At 38.4% G+C, this 15463-nt stretch overlaps 1 protein-coding gene across 2 annotated transcripts in view; it reads right to left on the reverse strand.

The window, feature by feature from the left end:
• Positions 1-15463, reverse strand: part of LOC107054281 — a 125738-nt gene that overhangs the window by 69699 nt on the left and 40576 nt on the right. The window lies entirely within an intron of this gene.

A 15463-nucleotide genomic window follows, 5' to 3' on the forward strand; every position in this document is an offset into this window, starting at 1 on the left:
AAGTGAATGTGCTTCATGCTTTGCACGTATAGAAGAATACAATGTCCTTGCTTTCAAGGTAGAAAAACAAGTGAAGAAGTGCAACATGAGCAAAGCGTGAAGTGGCTCCTCTCCATGGTAACACGTTGAATAAGTAACATCTATTTGGTGGTAAGGCATATAGGATGCTCTTGAGCCCCACAGGAAAAAAAGCACCTTGAATAGCTCTCCGTGTGTACTCTGACATAAACAACCAAGCACACAGCAATGAGACACTTTCAGATTGTGATTCAGAAAATGATGTTTGAGCTGTGGGGTGTTACTCATCTCTGTAGGGGAATTGTACTATCATATCAGATATGTTTTTTCTTAAAATAAAATAAAATTACTAGCTCATAAAATGAAGAATATTTTTAAAAGTATCTGGGTAGCTCATCAAAAAGACCTTTAGCTTTAATGGAACGTTCAGATGTTAGCTTCATATTTCAGTGTATTGGGCCTAGAAGAAGCTGACCATTGTCATGTGATAGTGATATGAGAACAATGGGAGAAGCCAAGAAAGGCGAATGTTTATCTTGTTTCTGATTTCTGTGTAGACTTATGTGTACATATGTTGTAGGTTGAGGGTCTTTTGTCACTTGATGGGGGGATTGGTCCTCCCCTTGTGGGAAGCTGGCAGAGAAGTGAAAAGGACAAGCTAGACAGATAAACTAATTTACTAGAAAAGGTAAAATAATGTGATATAATACAATATAAAAGAAATTAAGATTAATAAATCAGAGAAATGGGAAAGGAAATGCCTCCTAACTGTACTGCAAGGCTCGGCAGGTGGAGCCAAAAAGGGGCGTCCTTATGTCACTAACTCACTCAGTCTCTCCCTCCTCCAGAAGGCTGGAGCACCTCTCCTATGAGGAAAGGTTGAGGGAACTGGGCTTGTTTAGCTTGGAGAAGAGAAGGCTCCAGGATTATACTTACAGACAACCATGACAACATACCTGTACGCTGTACACTTATCTCTACACTGTACCAGTTACTCTGTACAGTTGCGTATCTGTTAGGATTTTCCTCTGAATATTCAGTCACTCCAGGACAAAATCCTAGAAAATGGATGCCGAGAAACAGCAAAGCTAGACATCATGATCTGTGGTGACTAAGGCACTAGGCCGCTCTGTGGAAAGAGCCAGCACCATTCAGAAGAGATCAGCAATCAAGTTCTGATATGTGCTGGCATGGCAATTGAGGACCATCAGAGGGGGAACCTAAGTACAACTGACTTGTGATGGTGTTTTCTGACCCCTTCCCTTGGTTAGCTACTTAACATTGTCCCTTCAAAAAGGAAAAAACTAGCAGGAGAAAAGAGTGGGATAGAGAGAGCGGTACTCCTGCTGATAGTTCAGTGTTTGTATGTGCATCCATCTGAGGGTGAGCACTCCTTTCTGTATCACTTCATGAAACATAACAGCTGGTTCATGCTCTGTCAGAAGTACTAATGGAAAATCAATGCTTGCCAAAAGGAGTAGGAAAAAAACCCACTAAAGCAGCAACAAAACGGTGTTGAAGTTGAAATGTTCAGATAATAGAGAATCAGCTAAATTGCAATAAGTGTTTGAGTGTTTGAATGCCTTTTTTAAACACCAAAGACTCAGAGGCAAAGATTACTGCAGTTAAAGCACTGAGCTGGGATGTGGATAGCTGCAGAAGAAAGGCTATCTTGTGAAATTATTAGAACGAGAATAGTTACTGTTCCTTTTTTTCAAACTGTAGACCACCAGTGTCATTTACTGAGTGATAAAAGAGGTTGTTCAGTATGTTTGTCTCATTTCTGTGTCAGTCTGAGTTTATAAAAATGCCTGCTATTTAATTATAATATATAAGATTTCAGCTTGAATTTCTTCCCATCAAGGTTGTCATATTTTCTGCAAAGCAAGATGATAAAGGTATGTATAAAAATTAATGTATACCAGAGTTTGTACTGAACAGCTACTGTCATTCTGTGAAAATTACTGAATGACTAAATACATTTTCTGAACCTAATCCTTACCTATTTTTGCTAGCTTTGTGGGATTATTCTCCCTTTGTTAAGACTAACCAATAATCTGCAAAGCACAGTAGTGGAGTAGACCTTCTGTGAAAAGATACATATAAATATTACTTTGCACTGTATTGTAGTGTGCCTACCTTTCCTAAAAATACATATTTTAGAATAGATGTGCAGTAAATAATGAAATGTTTCAGAAAATATGTCTGAGAACAAGAATAACTCTGCTCCCTTCTATATTTACACAATAGAAAATGATTTTAAAAGAAAGACTTTGTACAACCAAGGTATATCAGTTGGTTCTGCTTGTTGCCCTGTAAACTTCTTCCTTAATTTTCAGTATACAGAAGCATAGAGGCTCAACTGACCTTGCACAAACTTAGCCAACCTAAGCAATCTTCTTCCAGATGGGTGCTTCATTATTTAAGTGATACTGCACAGTTAAGCTCCTTCAGAAATGGACATGCCAAACCAACGTCTGGTCCTCAGATCCTTATCTCCTGTAAGTAGAAAACGTTGTACAGACAGAGTGCTGATGCCATTGGCTCTAGGGAGATTCACAGAGATTTGAAATGTTAATCAATGCAGTTCAGAATACTCTAAAAACTTCTGTCCTGAAAGTGGTCCTGCTTCATGTATGTGATGACTAAATGTTCAAGATATTAAATATTTTTCTTAGTTTTGATGACAAATAAGCTTTAATCATTTCAGTTTTTATAATGCGCTTTAATTTTTTTATTTTAAGCAAAACAAAACGGGCTCTGCACACTTACACTTGCAAGTTACCTTGTGCTACCATGTTGTGAATGAGACTTTCACCCCTTTCCTTCTGTGTTTCTCCATAAAAGAGAAAGTCAGCTGAAGCACCTGAGAAAACTGACTCTGCTCAAGGAAGAGGACAAGCAGAAACAGCTCAGCTTAATCAGTGCAAGCCACATAATGAGAGAATTTTAAAATAACAATTTAAAAAACTTACCATGGCTTCTACAGAGAGCAGGGGGGATTTATAACAGTGTTTGTTTCCCACCTAACTTGATGATTGTTGATGATTTTCACTTTCCAAACAGAAACATGTTCTTGGAGGCAAGACAGTGGCACATCCCAATCTCTCTCTCTCTCTTTTTTTTTTAACAAAACGTCGTAAGAATTTCACACCTCACTAAGTGCCAAATTTAATTTGCTATTTTTTTTTATAAAGACTATTTGCACAGTGAGGAGGCTGTTGGTTTAAGCAGGGCCTGAAAGACTTTGAGCATTTAGAAGCGTGCAGCAGAGCATGCCAAATTAAGCTGGTAGTCTAAGTGCAGGCAGTTTCTTTGATTTTTCACTAATTTATTGCATGTGTAATTATTTAAAGAATTACACATGGAGCTAAATGAAAATTCTCTGAACTGACTGGGAAATGATCCGTTTAAGCTTAACAAGGATGTATGATACTATGACAGTTACAGAATCACAGTATAGTTAAGATTGTAAGGTGCTTCTGGAGGTCTTCTACCCCACCCCCCTCCTCCAAAGTTATCTGAATGAGAACTCTTCTAATGATGTGAAAGATATTTTATACGTTACTGTATATGTGACTGTTTGGGAGGAGTTTTCTTCATCAACTGACTGTATTTACAACTTTGGACATTTCATTCTTTGTTCAATCAGCAGCTGCCATTATAGTCTCTGCTCCTCCATATCACCGTGTCTCTGAGGTGATCTTCAGATTCTAGATAAAGGAGACTACAGTGGTGTTAGAGAAAACATCTCTGATTCGTGGATCTGCTATTGTAAGTAAGCAAACTAGGAAAGAAGGAAGGAAATGGACAGTGTGTGAGATATCTGCCCAAAAAGACATGGGAATGAGAGTCAGAGCAGGGAAATGGATCAAAACTCAGGACTTCAACTACAGCCTTCTACCTGGTACCAGTATTGTCTGCACCCACGGTGCAAGCTCTTCTTGGCTTTGGAAGAACATTCCAGCTTCTCGTTAAAATCTACTAGTCTTTTCTTGTTGAATAAGTAGTCTTGTATTGTAGATAATGGCCATACTAAGATATTCTCATGTGTATTTGTGAATCAGGCCTATGCGCTTGATGATCCTTGTGGGTCTCTTCCAACTCAGAACATTCTATGACTACCAAAGTTATGGACTAACTGTTTAGCTTCAGCTGAAAACATGGTCTGGTGTGTGTAGTGTGTTTCTACACTTGAGATCAGAAAGAGAGATTTTGCAGTTAGCTTTTTCCCTGTGTATCCTAGTTCCAAGCATTTATTACTCTGTATAAGTAGGTCTCCAGGGTCTCTTGAACACACTCTCAATTGTGTAAAATCTGCCCAAGGTTTGTTTGAGCTTTCAACAACCATATAGCCATGATCAGCTTGCCACAACTTAATACCATGCTCACCCAACTGGTTATGTGAGAACTGGTTTAGGATTATACTAACACAGCAGTATTGATTCAGTTTGCCTCAGAATGTGGACAGACCTGGTGTGTCGTCTTGCGGAGGTCAAATAATTGTATTTTTTGTAATATTTGTGAGGGTGCAGTGGCAGGTACTTCCATGAGAAGAGAGCACCAGGACTGCTTGTCTCTGTGCTGTCGTATATTTCAGAGATGAGACGGGTTACTGGTATGAGGAAAAGAGAGCAGAAAGCACTTGCCTTAAGAGCACTGTCAAGAACTTTTGGCTTTCCCTCTTCAGAAGCATTTGAGAAGCAAACAGAGGGGACAGCTTAAAATAAAAGTTGCTCTAGTGGGTGAGATGCAGAGGCAGGTCATCCTCAAGCTGCACTTTAATTGTATCACGATGGATTATCCCCCATCTGACACAGACTCTTAGCTCTTTAAAAATCCAAGCACAAGATGTTTAGCTTAAAATTATTTAACAATATTTTTATTCTGTTAAGATCTTTTTTTTCCCCGGTGTAAGTAAGTATGCTTAGCCCCTAGCCTGTGCTGCTGGTGCCTTGCTTCTGGAATGCACAGAGTAACTCTTTTGTTTTAGGGGGAACCTTGGTGTATGAGCCCATTACTGGAAATTTTGAGAGTATGTTCTACATCAGAAATCTTTATACAGTTAATTCTGCTGTGGACCTATTAAGAACCAATTCTTTAATACTTACTGAAGCAAAATTCTCCTTGAACATGTCAGTGGAAGACAATTTCTGCCATAGGTTTACAGTTGCAACAAGGGTGAAACACACCCTTGTGCCTACTTAATCTTCTGCAGAAACAAAAGCAAATAACACCTGCACTTGATAGGAATTCAAAGGCTTTTTAAGAAAATAAATAATTCCTGTCTGAAACAGTGCCAGGGTCTCTACAAATTCCTTTTCTTCTGTATTAAAAGTACCCAGTTTTCAGGGCTAATCAATATGGAGCTGTGTGAACAAAGTGTGGTGCTTGGCTATAGTGGAATTCATCCACTAAGAGATGTAACACGTAACGCCTCAGTGAGCTAGGATTTAATAGCTCCTAGATAATGCTTGAACTAATACCTAGAGTGTTAAATTTTACCCTAAATGCATCACAACCGTAATCATAGTTTGAATAACAACAACAACAAAAGTGCAGGAAAACAGTCACAGATATAAACGGATTGCTGCACATGGTGGGCCTGAGTTTCTGGTCTACTTCCACTTAAAAAATTATATTCTTGTGCCTAATTACGTTTATTGCCTCTTTTAAAATTCCTTTAACAAGATATCCCCAAAGTCCAACAGTTTTTCTTTGTGAATGATGTCTGCTTATCAGCCTATTCTAAACTTTTGTTTTCAGCTGGGACATTTTTAAAGCAGTATTTGACTCATCTGAATTAAGCTGCCCGTGGTTCTTGATCATCTTTGACAACTACTTGTCTAATTCACGCTGCATTCAGCTTTGTCAGCATATGTGGTTTGTACACTTATGCAGTAGCTGTGCTGTTTTGTGTCAGCAATGCTGGAAATATATGTTACCTGCTAAAGAACAGCTCTGGTGGGGAAAAGCAGAAAGGATATCGAGAATGTATCTTTCTTGGCACAAATAGCTCCACAGTAAACTTGTTTTATGTTGCAAATGTAGGTTCTTTACTTGAAGAAAATTTTAGCCCTTGTTAGAAGTAGCAGTTCTCTGAATCGTCTGGTTAGAACAGAAATGTGTGAGCTCGGATGAGCGCAGAATGGCTCTGCTCATTGAAGTAGTGCATAGCAAATGGGGTTTTTTTGATGATCAGAAATTTTGATCCAGTGCATGTGGTCCGGCTCTGATCTGAGAGTGCCTTGGTTGCAGTGCAGGGACAAACACCCTTAACAATCTTTGTGTAGAGAGCACCTTTAGAATGTTTTTCCTGGGAAGTCAGTGAACAAATTTCTCACTTCCAAGAGCCCCCTGCTGCTGAGAGGGTTGCAGTGCCCCTGTGCTACTCACAGTCACAACAGGAACTTTGCAAATTAAAATCACTCCTTTTCTTTTGGTGCTAAATGGGGACTTTCAGAAGTATGGAGATGTAACTTTGCGTAAGAAGACTTCTAACGCCAGTATACCATTAGAAATATGAAAAGTAGACAATATCAGGGCATTTTGTGAAAGTTTTCTAAAGTATGTTGCCTTTCTGTTGCTCTCAGATGCTTATGATCAGTCATGTTTGCTGTACCTGAATCTTCACATCTGCAAACTTAAAGTCAAAACTCCAAAAATTTGCTTCCCATCAAATATATCAATGAAAATAAGTTAGCAGTATTTTGGTGTCATTGAGAGCGAAGTAGCAGTCTTATGTAATTCTTAATTTTGTTCCATATTCTTTTTAATTACTTCTGCTTTCATTTACTGTATATTTATCTTCCCAGCTGTAGGATCTGCAGGCTTTTAATCCACATTATTTCCTGCTTTTAACGTCAGAAGTTGGCAGGCATCTTCTTGTGATCTTTTTTTTCCCCTCTCCCATAAAGGTGCTGGGACTGCTCATTTCTTAGTAGCAGTAATTTCCCCAGATGAGTAGTTACCAGAAATATCTAATATTTTGCTTATTCGTTAAGTTATGAGACAAAGCACAAATGCAACTGATAAACCTGAAATAGGATTACTTAAGTATTTAAATTAAGCATTTAAATGTATTATTATTATTATTATTAGAGTATAATTTATAGAAAACATCCTTCAGTCTTTGCCCAGTATTCCATTCATCTGAGAGACTGCTGAAGCAGTTACTCTCCTCTTTTGAGTAATGGTTCCACTGGACACATTCTGCAACACTGTCATTCTCTGAGTAGTGCTTTACTTTGCCTGTCATTCTGCAGTTATCAAAGGCAGTGAGAATCAAACCTTCTGTTAACACACGAAAGCTTTACTACCCAGAAAAGCGTGTCAGCTTTTTTTTGATTTATTTGTTCAGTGTTTTTCACTTACTGCCTTCTGGGTCAAATGACAAGTATTTGGAGGCAAAGTGTAGCTTCAAAGTTCTCTTCTGTAAGGAACATAATTATGTAGCTTGTCCTACTAGAAAAATATTCCTGATCAAGAAAGTTTACTGCATCATATTTCTCAAAGGATGAACCTACTGAATCTCTAAGCTGTTTTTCTTCACTGGGCTGATTCATCTAGTGAAAATGGGGGAAAGTACAGTTATCTACAGTTATCAAGGCCCCAAAGGCAGACAGTGAAAGCTGAGAAATTGGCTTCTCCTGTTGCTGACTCTCTCTTTGGGAAACAGCTTCTGCTTATCTTAAAGACAAAAAAGGTGTTTTGTTTTGGAGGGAGGGAAGGGGGCTGAGGGGTGTTTTGTTTTTTTTTTTTAATTAACTTTCAGATGAGTACGTAACTTAACAGATGAACCAATATTCAGTGACGTATTTTGTCCCTAGCTTCTTCCTTCTCTAACACTTCTAATAATCCTAGTTAAGACAAATACATGTAATGTTTTCTTTTAGAAGTAAGTCTGCAGTAGCAACTGTCCTTGGCTAACACTTCAGGAAAATAGGTATTTTAAATTTATTTGCATCTTGCATTAAGGATGTCATAATAGATGGAGAAATAGAGAAGTAGAATTTTTCCTTAGATATGCCAGATCTGCTTGCTTTCGAAGAGCTGTTATTGTCAGAGGTCCAAAATGGGCCAAGTCAAATTAGCACTAATTAGCACTTCAGCATCATTTATGCTGTAAATAGCGCATTTACCGCAACTTACTACTGCCTCATTGTGGTAGCCTGTGAATAAATCCACAAGTACCTAGCAGATGCTCAGACTTTCAGGGGACATAAACCGTGCCGCTAACTAGGTAGCCTAATAATCTAGATTTATGAGAACACTTGATATGTTAATTTTTTAATATATATATATATATATATATATGTACTACTTTCTGCTGCCATGGTGTGTGAATAATGCATTAATATTGAGACAGCAACTACATATGCTATGGGGTTAATTAGCTTCTGTTTTCTAAAGCATTGTTCAAAATTTCTCTAAATTCTATCCAACAGTTGCTTTATCGTAAAGCAATTTATAGTTGCTTCATACAGTTATACTAGCTTATGTAGTTTATAAACAAGAATCTGGAAGTTTTATTTACATGAAAGGGCTGCTTTGCTCAAGTTTCTGCTTGCATGCTTGCCCAGATCCCCCCTCCCATTTAGAAAGCCTAGAGTGGAGGTGGTGGAAAAGAAATAATGTGGATGGTCTCTTCACAAACCAAGGGGCTGCACATTCTTTTGCAAAATTCAGTGATGCTTCTCCTTGGCTGTATGAACAGCTGTGGCAACAGCCCTAAACAGGAGGAAAAAGTGTGGATACAGTGGCAGATGAGATGGAGCGGGAGAGAGTAGATACCATTTGGTTGAGCAGTTGGGTAGGGATGAATTTAAAGCAACAGAGACTTGGCAGGAGGGTTTTGAAAATGGTCAAAGCATGGAATAGAAATAGTAGCATGTCCCATGATGCTGACAAAAGATCACTGAAAGCCTGATTGGAAAGAGCTGCATAAGGACTCTTAAATATGTTTGATCTAAACAATGTTTCTAATGCTAATGAGACTGGACATGCTTTCTAGGACTACTTTAAGCTTGTTTTTATGTTTTAATCATACTAAAGTTTTTGACAGCAAGAAAACAAATGAATTGCCTCTGCCTCCTCCCAGAAACCATGACAGAGGGAAGAGCTTTGATTTTCTCTGATTTAGAAAACTGTTAATGCCCAAATATTTAAAGGAAAAAAAAAAAGAAAAAGAAAAAAGAAAAAAAAAAAGCTCTTCTAATGCATCATCATGAAGAACTACCTCCATTTCTTTTGGTGAACATCTTATCCAAGGGGATGAAACCTTTCAGTAGTAAAGGAAGAAAATTGCCTTGGAATGGATGAGTTCACTGGTCATCCATCTACTGCACTTTAAAACAGTAAATGGTCTTTCTGACATCTCTTCCCACCAAGTATCAGTTCTCATTTTCAGAGACTCTGTCTGGCAATTGTATACATTAGGGAATGCTGCTTAGAAGTAATAAAACATGCTATGGATGTGATGAAATAAAATTAATCTATAATGCCACGGAGGAAGCATATGTTGAATGCTTCTCTCAGGGACAACGGGGGTATTTAATCACCAAAGCTTTGGGTTTTGGCCTTTAAAGTGTTTGATTACATACATTTAAGAGTCCTAGCCCCTAGGGTATTACAAAGAAGTTTGGAAAGGTTGGGGCTGGATTGTTGCACACTGCTGGTATTTATTTGTTCTGATATTCTCTAAAACTTAAATAAAAAACATCTAATATCATACTTTGTGTTTATAATTTCTATTATGATAAATACAGAAAAAAATAGCTTTTTTGTGTCTGAATTTTAACTTAATGTGAAAATGATAACATGAGAGATGATGATGATTCAGTATTATATTTTCACTTCTCTTGACTATGAGTAGCATTACCTGCCTGCCTCAGTGTTTAAATAAGCTTTGCTGTCTGATTATTATTGTTATTGCTCCTACATTCTCACACAAAACATAAAACAAATTTGGCATAAATTCTTTACATAAATGCCATTTTTTAGGTGCTACCAGGGATAAAGATCAATCTTTTCCAACCTCAGTGATTCTATGATTCATTAAATCCTTCTGAGCAGTAACAGCCAGGAGGGTTTAATGGAGCCCCCATCAAACACAAACACCAAGGAAGATGGAGAAATGCTTCTGTGCATGCTGCCTGCAGTGTGGAGGGGAACAGAGCAAGGAGAACTTCTATAATTTAGTATCATAAGAAAAAAAAGAATTAAAACACATCACCTAAACCAAAGCCCAGTAAAACCTGTGGGAGGCTTTCTGTTAACTTCAATGCTCACTAAGCCTGGTAGATAGATTTCTAAAATATAAAGCATTTCACATTGTGTGTTGAAGAGACTTTCCATGCAGTGGACACACAGAATGAAGTCTTTTATTCTCTCTCTTTCCCAGATTTGTCCTTGAAGAATACTCTAGAGTGGAATGTCACTTAACTTTGAGCAAAGTTGGATTCTAATCTGAACTTTGAGGACAGAATCTTGTCTCTTCTTGTTTGTTGTGACATGTAATTTCTTTCTCATTTGCTGCTCTTTTCTTGGTTATCTGCAGGACAAAGGATTCTGAACCTCAAATAGAACTGCAGATGGAAATGGACTATGAGGGTCCATTTCTCTCTACTCCATCAGAAGTGCTTGCTGCTTCCCTTCTGTGTCATGGAGTCACAGTTGTATGTGTAGAGTTGCCTTTAAACACAGATGCCGGTGAGTGTAATTTTTTCTCAGCATGAATGTGCAAGGTAGAATAACTAGTAAAAAAAAAAGTTAAGATTTGTGTTTCAGATAGTTAGATATGAACACACCAGCATGTTGGTGTAGCTTCCTAATTGATTTTGTCATCTGTTATTTGGCTTCTTGAATACTTCCTTAAAACAAGCACCTACATGCAGAGGCAGATAAATCAAAGACCACAACAACTGTGCAGATCTGTGTTCAGGGGTACCAGAGCCCCTAGGGGACTACGAGTACATCAGTGATGTGAATGGTTCAGAAAAGTGGAAAGGTTCTTTACAGTTGCACACATGGAACTAGGTAGGAGCAGGGCCCAGCCTGTCCACAGGGGAGATGGCTCACTCCCGTTCACAAAAGAAACACCATTGCTTAAGGGAAATTATTCGCGCTTGCTTTCTTGGCATTACAAATACTTACTTAAAATCAGCTTTTAGTGTTTACTATGAGTGGATGAGCACATCCTGAACAATTAATGTCCAGCTCAATCCTGTCATCAAGCCACATAAATGTTTTAGACAGTGGACTACCTAAAGTGTAACCTTCTCTGTTGTGCTAAACATGGGAGAAATAAAAGATGAGTAACCAGCCGGAGGATTCTGCATCAAAACTGACTTGTTTAAACACAGTTATGTGTTTTATGTATTCAGCCATAATCAGCTCGGAAAGGCAATTGAACAGTTTACTGTGGCACTTCCAGCATCTTGCCTCAACAGTGAAGCTGATATCCTTGGCAAGTGCTGAAGCAGCAGCTGGTAGCCATGAATATTTTTGCTACACAGAAAAGCAGCAAGCTGTTTCTCATGGTACTCAAAGCTGTAGGCTCCTGAGCAGTACTGTCAAGGTCTCTCATAGGAAAAGCATTTGTGCTTTTGTGCCCCACACAAGGCTGTCAGTGCCATCACAGCTTTGGCAATACACTGCTTCTGTCACCAAGAAATTCCATGTGTTCATAGAAACAAAAGACTTTATCATGTGATTGCTGTTAGCGTGTTGTATAGATAAAGTGGTTGCATTTTGTTTTTCACCCACTCGTTTAAGCAATTCTTCATTCTTTGTTTTTTTTTTTTTTTTTGCAGTTGAGAGAGATGAGTTTAGGAGGATGCAGATGAAAATAGTGCATGAAAAGAAATTTTCAGTGAGGTCACTTTGCTGTTTCTTCAGATAAGGAGAAGGTTAAGGACAACTATTCAGGCTTTCTGAGAACGTGGATCTCTAGTAAAAGGTAGAGATTCTTAAATATTCATTAGATGGCTTATATCAGGAATGTCTTAATGTTTTTCAAATCCATTTTTTGCCATCCATTTTTCTCTTTCCTCCCACAATTCAATAGATTGGAAAAAAAAACGTATCTGTTTATGGAGAGGCTTTTCTCTTCTCTTGGAAGTATTTAGACTGATACAAAGAACATAACAACATTAACACATCATTGTTCTGATCCTGATTTCATTTTCTATCTGCTTTGCCCTTATGTGAAAGACTATGCTATGTTTAGGGCAATGGAAACTGGCTCCGTTTGTGTGCTTTTAAAAAATCCTGTATGTGTTTGGAAGCTTGCCACCACTTAGCTGTCTCAGCGTGCTTGAAGTCATTTGTCCTGGAATAGCTGTGCCCGAAATCCAAAGGAGGGTATCCAAAGAGGATAAAGAGACCTATGGGTTGAGGGGGCTCTGCAAATGAGGTCGGTGAGACTTATGAGAATCAACAGCACGCCTTGCTTCTTTGGATTTCATAAAAATGTCACTGTTCCAATTGTGGTTCTGTCTTGTGATCTGCCCCTCAAATACCTTCTTTTTCCAGAAAACTTAGAGTATATTTGTAGGTAAATTCTATCAAAATAACAACAATAGGGGTATGTTTGATTGATCTTTCGCAAGCCGTCTGTTCATCACTACAGAGCTGAAAAGACACTGATGGAGAACGAAACAAAAAAACTGCAGTCTGCTTGAGGTGGATGCAAAGCACAATTCATGTAAAGTTTCTTAATTAAATTAGAACTGGCAACAGCAGTCTTTGTTATAAAAAAAAAAAAAAAAAAAAAAAAAGGAAAAAAAGAGGAGAAAAGAATAGAGGTAGTTAAGAACCTCCTTCCGAGCCTCCTGCAGAGTGGGCGGAAGGAGGGAGAGTTACAGGATTTTCAAAATGCTTAACAGTGACAGTGAAGAGAGTTGAAAGATGTAGAAATCCTGTTTCACTGACGGGATCTGCCCTGTCGCAGCAGAAGCCTGCAGGGGAATGGTGATGCTGCATTAAGGTATTTGCAAACTCACTGGAATACTTTTTGATCCTGAAGCATGTAATTTATGAATGTAACTTTTTCAGTACCCATCTGCCACATAAAATACATTATTTTAATGCTGAAGAGATAATTCATAAATTGAAATCAAGTGAATTTGAACAGTTAATGTATGGACTAATTGGAGAGAATGGATCTGCGATATAATGAAGTTCTAAGGAGGTCACAGCTGGAATATTCAAGAAATACAGTGTTTCTCTTGTTTGTCTGAGAACCATTATCTATTTTAATTCTTCTTTATTGAAATATGAATCATGTGAGCCCTACCTTTGAGTTATTTCTTTATCTCTGCTTTGTTGGCTTCATAGGTTATACAAAACACAGCAGAGGAGAGCCATGAGACTATATATCAAGTATTATAGTACAGTCGTGTAACCACTTTTCTCTCTAACACATTAGGTGCTGTCATCAAGTTTTATGAGTAAAGGTGTTATTTTTTCTCAGAATCTCCTAAAACTATTCATCTTAATTAGCTATAGTATAAGGTTCTTCATAAAGTTTGAAAATATTTTATTATGTGGAAGTTCTGTGGTAAAAGTACCCACTTAATATCTCTAAAGAAAGTGATACAAAACGATTTCTACAGCTCAGAAAAATTTCTTTATTAAAAAATCATTTTGCAACTGTTGCAGTAGGACTAGAAGTCACAGTATTTTCCCTTTAAGGGACTGGATGGTGAGCTATGGCTTGCAATTCACAGGCTAGCTGCCCTGAGCTTGTCTGAGCCCCGTGATGCACCAGAGCCCTGTAACTGCTGATGCTGTGGCAGTGTCCTGGCTACATAATTAGGAGTTGTTCTCTTTGTTGTCCACGTCGTGACGTGATATGTTTTCCTACAGTCCCGTGTGAAACTGTAGGTGCTTTTTGTCTTTTGACTCTGAGCAAAAAAAGCTTTTTAATCAGAGGTCAGACTCCCACTGACCTCAGCAAATGCAAAGTGGACTGTGTTATCAAATGACAAAATTTCAAAAGAAAAATAATACAAAGAGATAATCTAGCTGTCAATGGCCAGCCCTACGAGCAGATTTCTTAAAGATGAGCTTAGCTGCTCTCCACTAAACTTTTGAAGTAGAAGAAAATATGGGCTAAATAGTCCCTGAGCTTTGCATGATGGTAACCCAGGACACCGCTTCACAAGCAGCAGCTCCCCAGTGAGCTGGCGCTAGTGCTGAGAATGTTGTTCCACACAGTGTTATTTCTAGTCCTGATGTTTTGCTCCTTCTTTTTTGCTTTTTTTTTTTTTTTTAAGAGATTGATGAATAGAAGACCCTGAATGAAGTGGTTCGGCATTTGTTTTCTGATGTGGCAAACAACAAACGTTGCTGTGTTCAAGGCCTCCTTAATCCTCAGCAGTGTTAAACTAGCTGTGTCCTGTCATTATGAAACACTGGAGACATTTTTTTTCATTAGCTGCAAAGTAGAATTTGACAAGAAAAGCTCTTGGAGAACAACAAGCATTAAGAGACATCTTATACATTTGAATAGGGCATTTATAGGTTATTTTTATTATCAGCTTTTTGTCAGGGGGCAAAAAGCTTCCTCTTTAAAAACTCTTGGCACTGTTACTCTTGTGAGATTTGCCTTCAAGCTAGCCTAAATTCTTCACCCCTAAATTCTTTATGGACTCATGCTGGGTGCTGCATGACTTCTTACATTCAAAAGAGCAAAGACATCCTGCGGTACTGATTGTCTGAAGACGAGCAGCCTGTTCAGCACTGCAGGACCCTACCTTGTCCTGCCCTGTTCCAGCCGCCACCAGGCAGGTGTCAACAGGTGAAGAGCTCTGAGGTAGCCTTCCTGTTCACCCGATGAGTGTCACAGAGGGTAGCTCACGTGAAATGCAGCTCTGACCATGCACAGCTACTTCACTGCTGTAATCTGAGCACCCTGCATTTTCTGTTTAAGTTCTGATCCTATTGAACTAGCTTGTTTTTCCCTGTGTATTGTGGTCTTATCACCTGAAAAGAAGATTTGTTTGAACTCTCAGTGATACATACATACGTACAGAGAGTTATTTTCCTTCACTTACATTTTCTTTTCCAGTGATGGATTAAGCATGTGCATTTATGTGTCAAAATATGTACCTCTAGTTCTGTAAAGGTAAGAAAATGTAATGTGTATATGCAGTAAAGCATCGCAGTTTTGTGCTGATAGCGATTACTCAGTATGGAGCCTGGACAAGAGAGGTATAGTAAATGGTAGCATTTATGGAGAAGCAATTTGTCCGTTTGTGTCACTCAGTGCAACAGCTGCATCTGAAATCTGTTGCCCTTTGTTTGTAGACTGATCCTGGTATTTGAAACATGAGTACTGCACTGTTCAGGTGTCCAGAATTTAAAACAATCAATTATAACTGCTATAGGTACGGGCTTTTATAATAAGGTTCAAATGACAGTTGCAATGGGAAAGCATTGG

The sequence above is a fragment of the Gallus gallus genome, chromosome 11 (genome assembly GCF_016699485.2).
Source record: "Gallus gallus isolate bGalGal1 chromosome 11, bGalGal1.mat.broiler.GRCg7b, whole genome shotgun sequence".
In the NCBI taxonomy this organism is placed as follows: domain Eukaryota; kingdom Metazoa; phylum Chordata; class Aves; order Galliformes; family Phasianidae; genus Gallus; species Gallus gallus.